The 18,385-nt window shown below is 16.0% G+C and overlaps 1 protein-coding gene across 1 annotated transcript in view; it reads right to left on the reverse strand.

Moving 5' to 3' along the window:
• Positions 1-18,385, reverse strand: part of LOC111295792 (N-terminal acetyltransferase A complex auxiliary subunit NAA15-like) — a 53,432-nt gene that overhangs the window by 13,121 nt on the left and 21,926 nt on the right. The window lies entirely within an intron of this gene.

Genomic DNA, 18,385 nt, shown 5'->3' on the forward strand with positions numbered 1-18,385 from the left:
TGTTAAATCAAAAATCACAAAAATATTTAATTCTTATGATGATTTCAGAGAAAGAAATAGAACCTATTTTTCTTCGGTTTGAAACTAGCAGGGAAGCTTGCTTTTATAAATTGTGTTAAGAATTTTATGAATGACAACAGATAGGATATATGTTAATTTTAAGTATCTCAATTTTTTTATTTATTAAAATATTTGAATTCAATAAATACTCAAATAATTTTTAATTTTATTATCTAAATCTAATTCACATAATATATATAAAAAAAAAACTCATTATTGTTCAAACTCATTAAATATTCGTTTATTAAGTTAAATTTTAAAATTTAAATTTAAATTTAAAATTGATTTTAAAAAATATTATTAAAAAAATTAAATTAATAAATGAAAGTAATCCATATAAAATAAATAAAAGCTAAAATTATAAATAAAAACATTGAATGAATTAATTTAAATATTACCTTCATAATAAATAATTTTTAAATAAATCTATAATATTAAAATATTATTATTTACAATCAAGTTCGAATAATTAGTACCCTTAAAACACTATCTGAACTTTATGGCAACCTACAATGAATTATAATATTTTACTATCGGAATACCATCCAAATCATACTATCCAAATCAACTTTTAGGATGCCCTAATCTTACCATCCAAATCCATACTACCTAAACCGACTTAGAGGATGTCTTAATCCAACCTGTTGTTATCCCTAATAATTTGATAACAAGATCAAAGTAAGAGATGGGGTAAGTATGTTCATTATAAAGATGATTTTTTCTACTATCATATATGATGAAAGAAGAAATTTTCATCGTCAAGTACAGTAGAGCCACCAAATATTCTAACTTTAGTTTGAAAATATCTAATTTACAACATGGTAAAGAGTAGATGGAGTATTCAAGAACAGTATCAATCAAAACAATTTCATGGCAGGGACAAAGCAAAATATAAAACAATGGAGGGAAAAATGAACGAGAGGTAGCCTGAATAAACAATCTCTTAATAGCCATATACACAGAATCATGAAAAGCCATATTTTACAAGTAGAAAGAATGAGTGCAACATGTACATGAAAGTAGACAAGATTTTGGCGATAAAATAACCAGAAGGAAAAAAGAAGTTAAGAAGAAATGGGTAGGTTTTCTAATTTTTATTTTTTTTTCTTGTTTTTCTCTTTTTTTCACAAATTTCTTTTTATTTCTTATTTCCATTTTTTTTGGCACTTCCTTGTTTTGTTTTTATTTTTATTTTGTATTAACTTTTTTCCTTTGTTAAGTTTTCTTATTACTTCTTATATATATATATATATTTTGCTTGTATTTTCTAAATTAAATTTTTTTCTATTTTATCATCCCTTTTCATTTTTGAATTTTTTTATTTTGATTTTATTTTATATATTTAGTATTTTCATTTTTTTTCTTTTTCTTATATCTTTTTTGTCATTTCATTTTGTTTTTCTTATATTTTGTATTAACTTTTCTTTAGTTTTTTATATCTTTTTTTCTATATTTGTTTTTTTTTTTCTTTGTATTTTATAAACTAAAAGTTTTTCTATTTTGACATTCCTATTTTTTTTTGAAATTTTTAATCATTTTGTCTTTTTTTATTATTTTGTTGATTTGTTAATTTTTTATTTTCTTTTTCTTTTTTTGTTTATTTCTAATTACTTTTCTTATTTTTATTATTTTTTCGTTAGTATTTTTTTATTTATATTTTTAAAAACTTTTATAAAGTTTTGAATTTTTTTATTTTTTGGTTTTTTTATTTACTCATTTCTTGTCCTATTTTATTATTTTTCAATAACTTTTTTTTCTACAAAATTTTGTTTCTTTTTACTTATTTTTTTTCATATGCTTTCATTTTTTTGTTTTAATTTTTATTCTTTTGCTTTTCTTATTTTTTCACAATTTTTTTATTTCTTATTTTTGTTTTTAAATTTTCATACTTTTTTTTTTGCACTTCCTTCTTTGGTTTTCATTTTTATTTTAGATTAACTTTTTTTTTAAATTTTTTTGTCTTTGATTTTTTATACTGCTTTCTCATTATTTTTTTCATTTTTTGTATTTTTATACTATTTTTTTTTTCATTTTGTCATTCCTTTTCATTTTTGAAATTATTATTCATCTTTTATTTTGTTATTTTTGAGTCGTTATTTTTCATTTCTCAGTTTTTTTATTTTTATTATATTTTTGTATATTTTTAATTTTTTTCTTTTCTTATTGGTATTGATTTTTTTTCTTTTTTTGTACTTTATTTCTCCTTTTTCTTTTGCTTTAATATTTTTTCTTGTTTTTATTTTTTTCAGTTTATTTTTTATTTCTTTTTTATTTATATTTTCATAAATTTTTATAAGGTTTTAGATTTTTTATTTTTTCATTTTTTTATCTTTTCTTTAGCTTTTTATTTTATTTTATCATTTGTTGGCTATTTCTATTGCATTTTTGTAATTTTTTATTAACTTTTTTCCCTTTTAAAATTTTCTTCTTTTTTTTACTTATTTTTTCATGTACTTTCATATTTTTTTGTGTTCACCTTTTACTTTGTTTTAAATTTTCTATATACTTTTTTTTCTTTTTGTTTTATTTCATATTTGTCTTTTCATTTTTTTCTCTTTTTTTCACAAATTTCTTTTTATTTCTTGTTTCCATTTTTTTTGGCGCTTCCTTGTTTTGTTTTTATTTTTATTTTGTATTAACTTTTTTCCTTTGTTTAGTTTTATTATTACTTCTTATATATATATATATATATATTTTGCTTGTATTTTCTAAACTAAATTTTTTTGTATTTTGTCATCCCATTTAATTTTTGAAATCTTTATTTGTTTTTTATTTTGATTTTATTTTATATATTTAGTATTTTCATTTTTTTTACTTTTTCTTATATCTTTTTTCACACTTCATTTTGTTTTTATTATTTTTGTATTAACTTTTCTTTGATTTTTTATATTTTTTTCTATATTTGTTTTTTTTTGTTTTTCTTTATACTTTCTAAACTAAAAGTTTTTTTCTATTTTGACATTCTTGTTTATTTTTGAAATTTTTTTTCATTTTCTCTTTTTTTATTATTTTGTTGATTTGTTAATTTTTTATTTTCTTTTTCTTTTTCTTGTTTATTTCTAATTGCTTTTCTTATTATAAAGTATAATTAATTAATTAATATTATTATAAAGTACAATAAACATTGTAATATTAATTAATAATAATTATAATCTTTAAAAATAATAATAATAATATAATAATAATAGTTTTATCCAATTATTATTAGTTATAACATAATAATTTATATATGTGATAGAGAAATTAGTTCAAATAATTATGGTACTGATTATAACTATTATTATAATTAATTTATAAATAATTATTATAATAATTATTAATATATTTAATAAATTTTTTTTTTAAATATAATTATATAATTATATTTTTTAATATTAATAAAAAAATATTGATGCTAAATGATTATAATTAATTAATTATAATAATTATTAATTTATAATTATATAGTTATTTTATTTATTAATATATAATTGTTCGGTAAACATATTATTAACAATATTTAATATATATTATAATATATATTATTACTATTTTATTTATAATATTTAAGAAATTATTTACAAATTAATAATTAATAAATTATATAATAACATAATAAGACAATTGTAAAATAATAGTTATCAAATTTATAAGTTAATATAAATTGATTAAGTTATTATCTTATATATGAAGAATTTACATATATAAAACAATTTATAATTTCAATATAATTATTATATTAAGAATAGTTTATAACATATAACTTGATTAACTAATATTAATAATTATATAATTTAATTATGTAATAATTGTTATAACTTATTTGTTATTATTAATAATTTAATAATTATTTTTAGTTATTTGATAATTATTCTAATAGTACTAATAATATTTATTATTATAACTATAGTATATTTATATTTAAAAAATATAACATCACTTTGAGAATTAATTAATTATAAAAATTATATAGTTATTTTATTTATTAATATATATAAGTAATCATTTTTTAAATAATTCTGATTTAAAAAGTAAAGAATATATTTTTATATATTAAAATATTTTAGTTATATATCAAATTATTAATATTATAATTTATATTATTACATTATAATATATATAATTATATTATAATTAATTATAATATATTTAATATAAATATAATTAATATTAATATTTAAATATTCATTAATTAAATAATATAATGTTATATAAATATTATTAGATAATATAATTTAATATTACTTAATTATATATAATCTAAATTAGATTTATAATATATAATATATTTATATATTAATAATTATTATTTAAACTAACTATTTGATAATTTAATAATTATAAATAACTATAATTAATTATTAAAAAGTAGATTAAATATCATCTAAAATAATATAATAATATTAATTATAAGTATTAACCTACTTAATATATAATAATTTATAAGAATTTAAAATTTAATATTAACTTAATATTAATTATATTAATAATTAATAAAAATAAATCATCTATAAGTTAGGAATATGTTGAATTTATTAATAATGATTTGAAATTAAATATTAAAACTATTATAATTTATTTAATATATAACATTTATTTCTATTTATATCATAAACATATTGATAATTAAGTCACTTTATAATATTGTATTATTATTAATTTATATTTATATAATTACTTAAATAACATCATATTATTATTAATATATTATAATTATAAGATTATAAATTAATAATTATATATAATTTATAAATATAATAAATTAATATTATTTTATATTAAATTATAATTATAAAATATAAACGAATAATAAATTATTTATTCTAATATAATTTTATAAAAATATGATGGTTATTTTTAATAAATAATTATAATGTAATATAATTAAATTATCACAACTATTTACTTTATTTGTGAACAATAAATTAATTATTAATATTATATAATTATAACTAATTATATAATTTATTAATTTATATTCTAAATATAAGTATAATATATAATATTTATAATTATTTAATAATTATTATTATTAATAATGTAACTAATTGAAATTATATTATTTAATTATAATATATAAACTAATATATTATATTTATTAATGTACAATTAATTATTACTAATATTGGATAAATTATATAATATTAATATGATAAGATTTGAAGTAAATAATTGCTCAAATAGTCATAACTATTTGAACAAGTTTGATAAATAGATTTATTTTTTAAATCACTTTATAATTTAACAATTAATAGTTTAATTAATTAATTAATTAATATTTATTAATTATAATTATCGTTATATTTGAAGCCTAGTTAAGACTTTTTCAAATCCCATTTGTTAAATTAGTAAAATAAATTATTGTAGTAATTTATTAAATTATCTATTACTTTAAATTTATAAATAGTTTTATAATTTTATAATATTAATTATAATATTAGAATATTTATAATATTTTATAATTAATTAATATTATAAAATTAATGATAAATTAACAAGTGACCTGTTATATTGATTAGTATTCAATTTTAATAATAGTAGTAATATTTCAACAATTATTAATTAACAAATACTAAAATAATATTATCTTTTTTGAATATATAAATATATATTATATATTATTTGTCAAATAATATTAAATATTTATTGTTTTATATTATAATGAATGAGTATATTTTTATATAAAAATAAACAAATATAAATATTTAATCTATTATCAAATAACGAATAATTATTATTATTAATTTAATATAACAATAAATAATTAATAAATTCCTTTTGATTAAAGTTTATAATCCAAATTTTCAGTAGTTATAATATTAAAATCAAAATTTATTTCAATTATTTGATTATTATAATGTATTACAATTTAATATAAGTATTAGTTTAAATTTTTAAAAAAAATTAATAAAATAATATTTATTTAATAAATTATTAGTATTTATTATAATTTAAATTTAATGTAATTGCTTCAACTCATACATGCTTATTTGAAATTAATAATTATGTTATATTATTTCTATATTAGTAATATATTAAATAATATTATTAATTATATAATTTAAATATAATACTACAATTAATATTAATATAGTTAAAATACAAATCTTAATTCATGATTACAAATAATTATTTAACTATTTGATAAAATAATCTAATTATATCATATTTATAAATTATACTAATATATTATACTATATAATTATATAATATATTATTTATTTATTAATTATATAATATTAATAACTATTATATATTTAAGTTATTTATAATTATTATATTTATTATAATTATTTATTATTATTTTAATGATTTGAAATAAATAATTATTCAAATAGTCATAACTATTTGAACTTATTCTGTAAATAGATTTGAAATAAGTTTGTTATAATATTAAAACAATATTATTAATTAATAGCTTAATATTCAATTATATTAATTAATTATATTATAATTTAATATATAGTTATATTATATTAATTTAATATTAAATTAGTAAATTAGATTTACTATTTAATAAAATAGTTATAACTATTTGAACGTGTTATAAATAATATATTATAAATTATTATAATAATAATTATTACAATTATCTTAGTTCATTTAATACAGAATTTATATAAATAATTAAACAATTCATTATTAAAATAGTCATAATTAATTATTAGAATTATTAATATATTATTAATTTTTAAATTATTAACAATATTTATTAATATTTTAAAAATTAATAAGTAAGAGATTATCTGTTTACTGAACTAATTCAAATAATTATGACTATTTAAACGATTATATATTTCAAGTCATTATAACCTTTTATTAATTAATTATTCAAATTAATAATTATATTAATATATTATAATTATAATATAATATTAAATATATTAATAAAATATATTATAATTTATCATATAATTAATATTATTTGAATAATAATTAATTATATTTAATTAATTTAAGTTAATTAATTAATTTATATTATTATAAATTATAATAAATATTATAATATTAATTAATAATAATTATAATCTTAAAAAAATAATAATAATTTATCCAATTATTATTAGTTATAACATAATAATTTATATATATGATAGAGAAATTAGTTCAAATAATTATGGTACTAATGATAACTATTATGATAATTAATTTATAAATAATTATGATAATTATTATTAATTTATGTAATATATTATTTGATAAATATTAATATTATATAATTATATTATTAATATTAATAAAAAATATTAATACTGATTTATTATAATTAATTAATTATAATAATTATTAATTTATAATTATAAATTAATTTTTATTTAATAATTATATATTAAATATAATATATTTAATTATAATATTATATAGTTATTAAAAAATTGATAATTATGACTATTTATAATAATAGTTATTATATTCCTATATTAGCTTATTTAATATTAATAATTATAATATAATAAATAATTATATTATTTAATTAATTTATTTTATTTTATTAGAATGAAACTAATAGAATATTAAACTAATAATTAATTATAACTCTTTGTTATTAATTAACTTATTATTGAATTATACTAAAATCAATAATTTATTAATTTGAAATTTTAGTTATTTATAATAAATAATCAGTAGTCATAAAATATTTGTTACAAATTTATATAAATAATTAAAATTATTAATTATATTAATATTAATAAATAGTATAATTTGAGATAAGCATATGACTATTGGTTTGTTTTAATTAATTATAATAATAAATGTTTTTTGAAATATTATATATATTAACTAATTTTAATAATAATATAATTTAATATATAGTTTTATAAATATTTATTATATTTATGATTCTTTATTTCAAATCGTTATGACCTTTTCTTTTGTGATAAAAGAATTGTTTTGTTCATACAAACTTATTCTAATTAAAATAATACTAATTTAATAATATTTTAAAAATTAATAATTAATAGATTTAAAAATTAAATTTATTTACCTAATTAGTTTAAATCGCTAAGACTATTAGAACAAATTATCTATTTGAAATTATTTTGACCTTTTGTTTAGTCACAAAAAAATTGTTTTAGTTAATACAAGTTTATTCAGAATAAATTAATATTAATTTATTAATATTCAAAAAATTAATAAGAAAGACATTTAAAAAAATAAATCTATTTATCGACTAAATAAGTTTGAATTATAATTACTGAATTATAAAATATTATAATTATTATATAATTAATATTGTAATTCATAATTACATATTTGATATATATTTAATAAAAATATAATAATTATTTGATACTAAATTATAGCTAAAATAATACTAATTAAAAATTATTGTTTTTTAATTAAGAAGAATGTTGGCCTTAAATTGATTAAATGTTTTGATTTGACAAAACAAAAATTTGTCTAACTTGAATCAATCTCTTCTAATCTTAAATTGAACATTTTTCACTCTTCTATCTTGGTAAAATTCATTTAAGAACCAAAACAAGTTAAATTCTTGAAACAAAAAGGGATTAATGCATGTTTTGATAAAAGGGACCGACCCCCTAAGGGAAGGGATCGATCCCCTCATTACCAAATCGATCCAGTTTTCTTCTAGAAGTAAAATTTGTGAAGTTTTGGTAAAAATCAATCGATCCTCTCCTTGTAAGGATTAATTGGCTAGGGTTTCAAGCTTACTCGATCGATCCTCCCATTAAAGGGATCGATCACTTTTTCATACAAAATGTTTTCCTTGTTCAAATTTCTAAAAAATGGATCAATCACTTAGGCATGGGATCGATCCCTCCATTAAAGGGATCGATCTGTTTTGAAAAAGAATACTTTTCTCGTTTGAAAATGAGCAAAAGGCATCGATCAGGTGCATTACCAGATCGATCAGGTAAGGCCTTTTATACATAATTTTAGGGTGTTTTAAAGCTGACCCAATTGATCCCCTAAAGGAAGGGACCGATCCCTTGAGTCCCAAAAGGCCCTAACAGCCATATTTTATCTGATTTTTACAGGTTTGAAGCATTAAATACAAGACAACGGCTCTCAACTTTTTTTTACCTATAAATAAGCCTTCCACTGTAGAACAAGAGAAAAAAGAGTTAAGAGAACTTATTGCTATTCACCAACCACCTTGTTCAAGCATTCAAAGCAATTCAAAGAGAGAAAAGTGTAAAAAATCCTACTCATACTAGTTTTTCTCTAAATTTCTTGTCAATACTGTTGTGTACTTCAAATTAACAAACACCCAACCTTAAAGAGATTCTTTAAGTTTGCAAAACACGTCAAAAAATATTGTATTGTGAGATTGTGAGCTTAAGGGGGAAGATAACCCTTAAGAGTTTGTAGAGTTGATTGTGCAAAGCTTTGAGAAGCTAAATTGTATTGTGTTCAACATATAATGGGTCGAACTCCTTAGCAAGAGAGGCTAAGGGAGAAGACGTAGGTGCCTAAAGAAAAGACTGAACCTTTATAAATCTTGGTGTCTAATTCTCTAACTCTATCTCTTGTTTACTCTTATTCATTTTGTTTTTTTGCTTAGATAAATTGTTTTGCTGAATTTGTAATTATTAAGTATTGATTTTAAAAATTTTATTATAACCAATTCACCCCCTCTTGGTTTATTTCAAGTTTTTGAGCTAACAATTGGTATCAGAGCTAGTACTATTTTTTTGTAGGTCTAACAACCCAATAATGATCCTGAAAATGGCTCAAAAAAAATGGTGATCAATGTGAAACAGCCATCCTCAAGCTACAACAAATATAGTGGCCAACAAGAGGTGTGTCTTATGAAAAATAAAATAATTACAACATTTCTTGAAAGTAAAGGGCATTCAATTGTAAGACCTCATCTTTTTGTTGGAGACAACTACTCATATTAGAAGACTAAGATGAGATTATTCATTCAAGCTAATGACTATGAGGTTTGGAGGGTCATTGTAAATGGTATTCAAATTTCAATGAAGATGGTGGATGGTAGGGAGGTGATCAAGCAAGAGAGTGAATGGGATGTCAATGCATACACTCTTTTATACATTAAGGCCTAATGAGTACAATAAAATTTCTTTGTGTGAAAATGTAAAAAAAATTTGGGATAAGTTAGCTGTCACTTATGAAAATACAAATCAAGTGAAAAAGATAAAAATTGACATGCTCATTCATGATTATGAGTTATTCAAGATGAAACCATTAGTGAGATGTCAAACTATTTCACCGACATCATTAATGGTTTAAGGCTCTCGGGAAGACTTACTCAAATGTAGAGATGGTGAAGAAAATTCTCAATAGTCTACCAAAGAGATGAGAAGCTAAAGTGACCACCATTAAAAAGTCCAAAGATCCTCACACACTCTCTTTGGATAAACTAATGGGTTCTCTCCTTCCCTATGAAATAAAGCTCAAAAGGTGACAAGAACCAATCAAGAAAGGTGACATTGCTCTCAAATCTACATTTCAAGAAGATGAAAAAAAATCTTGGATAAGAAGAGGATGATGAAGATGAAAAGATGACCATGTTTACAAATAGATTCAAGATGTTCATAAGGATGAACAAATTTTCAAGTAGAAAAAGACCACAAAGGAAAATGACTAAAAGAGAATCAAGTAGAAGAGAAAGGGATCAAATCATTTGCTATGAATGTAACAAACTAGGCCATATTAATTTTGATTGTCCTTTGTGGAAGAAGTAAAACATGACAAAGCCAAAGAAAAAAGCAATGGTTGCAACATCAAGCGATAGTGACTTCTCCAAAAATGAATCAAATGAGGAGGAAATAGCCAATCTATGTCTCATGGCTCTTGATGAGCCCAAGTAACTTCTAATCCATATGATTTATATTCATGTACATTTGATGAACTACAAGATGCCTATAATGAATTAGCCATAAAATGTGAGAACATGAACATAAAAAATAAATCTATTTATCAAACTAGTTCAAATAGTTATTAATCCTTATTTGGATTAAACAAATACTAATTTATTAATATATCGATAATTAATAAGTAAAAAATTTTAAAAATAAATTTGTTTACCGAACTAGATCAAATAATCATAACTATTTGATTAATTATCTATTTTAAATCTTTATGAACGTTTGTTTTATTATAAAAGAATTGTTTCAGTTCATATAAACTTATTCAAAATAAATTAATACTAATTTACTAATAATCTAAAAATTAATTTGTTTACTAAACAATTTTAAATAATTATGACTATTTGAACAATTATTTATTTTAAATCACTATAACCTTTTGTTTTGTCATAAAATAAAAGTTTCTATTCATAAAAGCTTATTTCAAATAAAATAATACAAATTTATTAAAATTAAGACAGTTAATAAGTAAAAAATTTAAAAAATAAATTTATTTACTGAACAAGTTTTAAATCGTTATGACTATTTAAGTAATTTTTTATTTCAACTTGCTATGGCTTTTTGTTTTGTCATAAAACAATTGTTTCTATTCATACAAGTTTATTTCGATTAAAATAATATTAATTTATTAATATTTTGATAAGTAAAAGATTTAAAAACAAATCTATTTACGAATAAGTTCAAATAGTGATGACCATTTAAATAATTATCTATTTCAAATTATTATGACATTTTCTTTTGTAATAAAAGAATTATTTCAGTTCATACAAACTTATATGAAGTAAAATAATACTAATTTATTAATATTCTGAAAATTAATGAGTAAGAGAATTAAAAAAAAGAATCTGTTTACCGAATAAGTTCAAATAGTCATGACTATTTGAACAATTATCTATCACAAAATATTATGACTTTATGTTTTGTCATAAAACAATTTGTTGTGTTCATGTAAGCTTATTTCGAAAAAAATAATTTATTAATTAATTTTTATATCAATTATTAACTAATTATTATTATTATAATATTTAATTAAATATTTACTAAATTATAATATTATAATTATAATAATTTATTATATTAATATAATAATACATATTATTATTAATTTTATAAGATTTAGTAAATTAGTTAACTTATACAATTGAGTTATTCTAATACTAATAATATTAATTTATAATATCTGATAACTTTAATTATTAAAATTCGTATCATTATAGGTTTTTTATAAATTATAATGAATTAATGAATTATTATCTAATATTTCATAAATGGTTAAATTAGTTTAATAATATTAATAATTTTTATAATTTAATTATATATAATTTAATTTATATATAATTATTGGTATATAAATATTAAATTAATTAATTAATTTTCATACAAGTTTATAATTAAAATATAACTATAATAAATTTAATAATAAAAAAATTAAATATTAATATATAATTAATTTATATGAATAATTATTAGTTATTATAATTAATTAGTATTATTTGTAAATTATAATATTTTAATTTATATATTAATAATTTATTATAATAATAAATATATTATATTATAATTATTAATCATTCATATAAAATTAATTATAATTAAATATTTATCATAATTAAATACTTATTTAATTGATATAAATTATATTATTATAATATATTTATAATAATATAATTGTAAATATAATTAAATATAGTACTTAAACAATAATTAATTATAAATATTATTATAAAATATTTATTAATTATAAACTATATTATAACTAATATAAATTAATAAATATAATAAATAAATATTTATAATGATTAAATAATATTTATAATTACTATAAATAATTATATATATAAATATTAAGGATTATTAAATAACTAATAATTAATTATATATTATATTAATCTTATTGATATTATTTAATAATGATTATTAAATTAAAATAATTATTAATTCATATTATTTATTAATAGTTATTATAGTTATTATAGTATTAATTTGAAATATACTATATTTAATTGTATTTATAATTATAATTATTTAAATATTAGCTGTTAATGTTAGATTTATTAATCTATATCAAATTAACATCATTATAATATTATTAATAATTTAAATAATTATTAATATTAATTTTTATAATATAAGATTTGAATACATTTAAATAATTTAAGTATAATTTATTTACTATCTCTTAATTTATTGGTATGAAAATTAAAAAAAGCACAAAATAGAAAAAATAACGAGTCAAAAAAAATTTTAAAAATGAAGAAAAAATGAGGAAATAGAAAAAAAATTTCTTTATAAAATGCAAACAAAAAATAAAAAATATAACAAATAATAAGATATAAAGGTATAAAAAATCAAAGATAAAAAATTAAAAGAAGATCAAAAATGAAAAGGGATGACAAAGTAGAAAAAAAATTTAATTTAGAAAATACAAGCAAAAAAAATGTAATAAGAAAAAATGAAAAAAATTAAAGATAGAAAAATTAACATAGGGAAAAAGTTAATACAAGATAAAAATAAAAACAAAACAAGGAAGTGTAAAAAAAAAATGGAAACAAGAAATAAAAAGAATTTTGTGAAAAAAATTAGAAAAACAAGAAAAAGTAAAAAATAAAGAGGCAAAAATCTGAAATAAAACAAAAAGAAAAAAACTTTTATAGAAATTTTTAAAACAAAGAAAAAAGTGAAAAAAAAAAAAAATGAAAGCACATGAAAAAATAAGAAAAAAAAAGGAAAAATTTAAAAGAAAAAAAGTTAATAAAAAATTATAAAAAATACAATAGAAAATAACCAACAATGATAGATAAAAAAATAAAAAAAGATAGAAAAATAAAAAAATAAAAAAATCCAAAACTTTATAAAAATTTATGAAAATATAAATAAAGAAAGAAAAAAATAAAATAAATAAAATAAGAAAAAAAATTAAAGTAAAACAAAAAAGATAAATAAAAGTGCAAAAAAAGAAAAAAATCAATGCCAATAAAAAATAAAAAATAAAGAAAAATACAATAAAAAATATAAAAAGTAAGAAAATAAAAAATAAAAAAGACAAAAATTGAATAAAATTTTCAAAAATGAAAGGAAATGACAAAATAAAAAAATATTTTAAAAAATAAAAAAAAATTGAAAAACATATAAGAAATAATAAGAAAACAATATAAAAAATCAAAGACAAAAAATTAAAAAAGAGAAAAGTTAATGCAAAATAAAAATGAAAACCAAATAAGAAAATGTAACAAAAAAGTATAAGAATTTAAAAACATAAATAAGAAATAAAAAGAATTTTGTGAAAAAAAATAGAAAAACAAGAAAAAGTAAAAAATGAAGAGGCAAAAATCTGAAATAAAAGAAAAAGAAAAAAACTTTTATAGAAATTTTTAAAACAAAGAAAAAAGTGAAAACAAAAAAAAAATGAAAGCACATGAAAAAATAAGTAAAAAAAAGGAAAAATTTAAAAGAAAAAAAGTTAATAAAAAATTATAAAAAATACAGTAGAAAATAACGAACAACGATCGATAAAAAAATAAAAAAAGATAGAAAAATAAAAAAATAAAAAAATAAAAAAATCCAAAACATTATAAAAATTTATGAAAATATAAAGAAAGAAAGAAAAAAATAAAATAAATAAAATAAGAAAAAAAATTTGAAGTAAAAGAAAAAAGATAAATAAAGTGCAAAAAAAGAAAAAAATCAATGCCAATAAAAAATAAAAAATAAAAAATAAATAAAAATACAATAAAAAATATAAAAAGTAAGAAAATAAAAAATAAAAATTGAATAAAATTGAATAAAATTTTCAAAAATGAAAGGAAATGACAAAATAAAAAAAATATTTTAAAAAATACAAAAAATTGAAAAACATATAGGAAATAATAAGAAAACAATATAAAAAATCAAAGACAAAAAATTAAAAAATAGAAAGGTTAATGCAAAATAAAAATGAAAACCAGATATGAAAATGCAACAAAAAACGTATAAGAATTTAAAAACGCAAATAAGAAATAAAAATAATTTTGTGAAAAAAATTAGAAAAACAAGAAAAAATAGAAAATGAAGAGGCAAAAATCTGAAATAAAACAAAAAGAAATAAAGTTTTATAGAAATTTTTAAAACAAAGAAAAATGTGAAAAAAAATAAAATGAAAGCACATGAAAAAACAAGTAAAAAAAAGAAAAATTTAAAAGAAAAAAGTTAATGAGAAATTTTAAAAAATACAATAGAAAATAACCAACAATGATAAATAGAAAAAGAAAAGAAAAAAAGATAGAAAAATAAAAAAATAAAAAACCCAAAACATTATAAAAATTTATGAAAATATAAATAAAGAAAGAAATAAAAAATAAAAGAAAAAATAAGAAAAAAATTAAAGTAAAACGAAAAAGTTAAATAAAGTACAAAAAAGGATAAAAAAATCAATACCAATAAAAAAGAAAAAAGAAAAAATAAACAAAAATACAATAAAAAATATAAAAAAAGTAAAAAATAAAAAAAAGGTAAAAATTGAATAAAATTTTTAAAAATGAAAAGGAATGACAAAGTAGAAAAAAATATTTTAAAAAATACAAAAAATTGAAAAACATACAGGAAATAATAAGAAACAAATATAAAAAATCAAAGACAAAAAATTAAAAAAGAGAAAAGTTAATGCGAAATAAAAAAGAAAACCAAATAAGAAAATGCAACAAAAAAAGTACAAGAATTTAAAAACGAAAATAAGAAATAAACAGAAATTTGTGTAAAAATTAAGAAAAGAATAAAAATGAAAAGACAAATGATTTAAAATTAAAAAAAGAATATAAAAAATTTTAAAACAATGAAAAAGTTAAAAGAACTAAAAAAATGAAAGCATATGAAAAAAAGCAAAAAGAAAGAAAATTTTGAAGAAAAAAAGTTATTGAAAAATTGTAAAATAGAACAAAAAATAGAAAAAAAAAGGCAAAAAATTAAGAAAATGAGAAAATAAAAAAGTTTCAAAAAATAAAAATAAAAAATTTTGAACTTTATAAAATTTTTTAAAAATAGAAATAAAAAATAAAAGAAAAATAAATTAAAAGAAAATATTAATATAAAAGAAAATAAAATAAAATAAAATGCTAAAAAATAAAAAGGTAAGAAAATAAAAAATTAGATAATAAAAAAATATAAAAAGACAAAATGAATAAAAATTTCAAATATAAAATGAAAAAAAATCACAAATGTAGAAAAAAAGATATAAAAAATAAAATAAAAGTCAATACAAAATATAAAGAGATTTTAAAATTGTAAAGAAAAATAAAAAAAAGTGTGGACAAAAAGGTATAAGAAAAAGCAAGAAAAAAATAAAAAATGAAAATACAAAATACATATAAAAAATAAAAACGAAACGAAGAAAGCAAATGAACAAATAAGTTAAAAGAAAAAGAAAAAAAGAAAGAAGAAAAAAATTTATTGAAGAATTATAAAAATAGAATTGAAAACACCAAAAAATAGAAAATGACAACAAAAATGAGACAAACTAAAAGAAAAAAAGATTAAAAAATAAAGTAAATATCCATAACATTATAAATTTTTTATAAAAAATAACAAAAGTTAACAATAAAAATAAAAGGAAAAATATAAAATAAGTAATAAAAAAGAGAAAAAAATTAAAAATAAATAAAAACACAAATTAAAAAAAAGAAGGAAATGAAAAAAATGAGTCAGAAAATTTAAAAAAACTACCAAAACTAATAAAAATGAAAAAAATGAGAAAAATGACAAAATAGGAAAAAATTTAGTTTATAAAATACAAACAAAAAATAAAAAAATATAACAAATAATAAGAAGTAAAGATATAAAAATCAAAGGTAAAAATTAAAAGAAGAAAAAGTTAAAATAAAAAAAAACAAAAGAAGGAAGTGTGGAAAAAAAACACAAAATAGACAGAAATTCCAAAAAAAACAAATAAAAAAGAAAAACTTAAGAAAAAATAAAAAATGAAGATAAAAAGTAAAGGGTACAAAAAAAAGTTAATAGAAAATAATGTAAATGACCAATTAGATTGAAGTAACGAAATAAATCAAAGTAAAAAAGAAAATATGTAGTGAAAGAGTAATAAAATGAAAACAAGAAAGAAAGTATTTTGTAAAAAAAAAAAAGATTGAAATAAAAAAAAGAAAAATATGGTAAATAACAAAAAAATAATAAATGAAAAATTAAGGAAATGCATAAAAATAAAAAAAAGCTAAAAAAAGAAAAGAAAAAGAAAGTAAATAAAGAAAAAAAAATTCTACAGAGTTCAATCTTTAATTTATATTTTATAACTTAATTTGAATTTGAAAGTTTAGATGCAAAATGTTTTGATTTGAATTTATTGATTTAAATTTATAATTTATAATTTTTAAATTGTTAAAAATGTAAAAATATAGATACATGAAGTAAATAGTGATAGATATAACAATTCTGAACTAGTGTTATTATATATAAGCCAATAAAATTTCAAAAGAAAATAACAAAGATAATTATTATCTCTTAATAAAAGATAAATATTATACAAGCCAAAATAATAAATAAAATAATAAGTAATAAATAAAATAATCCAAATTGGATTAAATAAAAGATAAATATTATACAATCTAATTTTTTTAATTAGATAAATTACACAAAAAATAAAAATAAATTTTAAGATAAAATACGAGATCTTAATGAGATATCTAATTAGTATACATGCACGTTACACCTTCCATTTCTAATGAAGTCAAAGTCTGATTCAACAATGTTTTAATGTCCATAACATTATAAAATTTTTATAAAAAACAAAAATAACAAAAATAAAAAATAAAAGGAAAAAAGAGAAAATATTAAAGCAAAAGGAAAAAGATAAAATAAGCACTAAAAAAAAGAAAAAATTAAAAAAAGCACAAAGTAAAAAAAAAAAAGTAAGAAAACGAAAAAATAACGAGTCAAAAGAAAAAATTAAAAAAATTCAAAAACTAATAAAAATTTAAAAAATGAAGAAAATATGGCAAAATAGAAAAAAAAATTTAGTTTATAAAATACAAACAAAAAATAAAAAATATAACAAATAATAAGATATAAAGATATAAAAAATCACAGATAAAAAATTAAAAGAAGATCAATAATGAAAAGGGATGACAAAGTAGAAAAAAATTTAATTTAGAAAATAAAAAAAATAAAAAATCAAAGATACAAAAATTAATAGGGGAAAAAAGTTAATACAAAATAAAAATAAAAACAAAACAAGGAAGTGTAAAAGAAAAATGGAACAAGAAATGAAAAGAATTTTGTGAAAAAAATTAGAAAAACAAGAAATAAAATGAAAAGGCAAAAATATGAAATAAAACAAAAAGAAAAAGTTTTATAGAAATTTTTAAAACAAAAAAAGTGAAAAAAATGTGAAAGCACATGAAAAAAGAAGGGAAAAAAGTTAATGAAAAATTATAAAAATACAATAAAAAATAACCAACAACAATAAATAAAAAAAGAAAAGAAAAAAGAGAGAAAAATAAAAA

The sequence above is a fragment of the Durio zibethinus genome, chromosome 16, assembly GCF_047325235.1.
Source record: "Durio zibethinus cultivar Kanyao isolate XHJ-2024 chromosome 16, ASM4732523v1, whole genome shotgun sequence".
Lineage (NCBI taxonomy): Eukaryota > Viridiplantae > Streptophyta > Magnoliopsida > Malvales > Malvaceae > Durio > Durio zibethinus.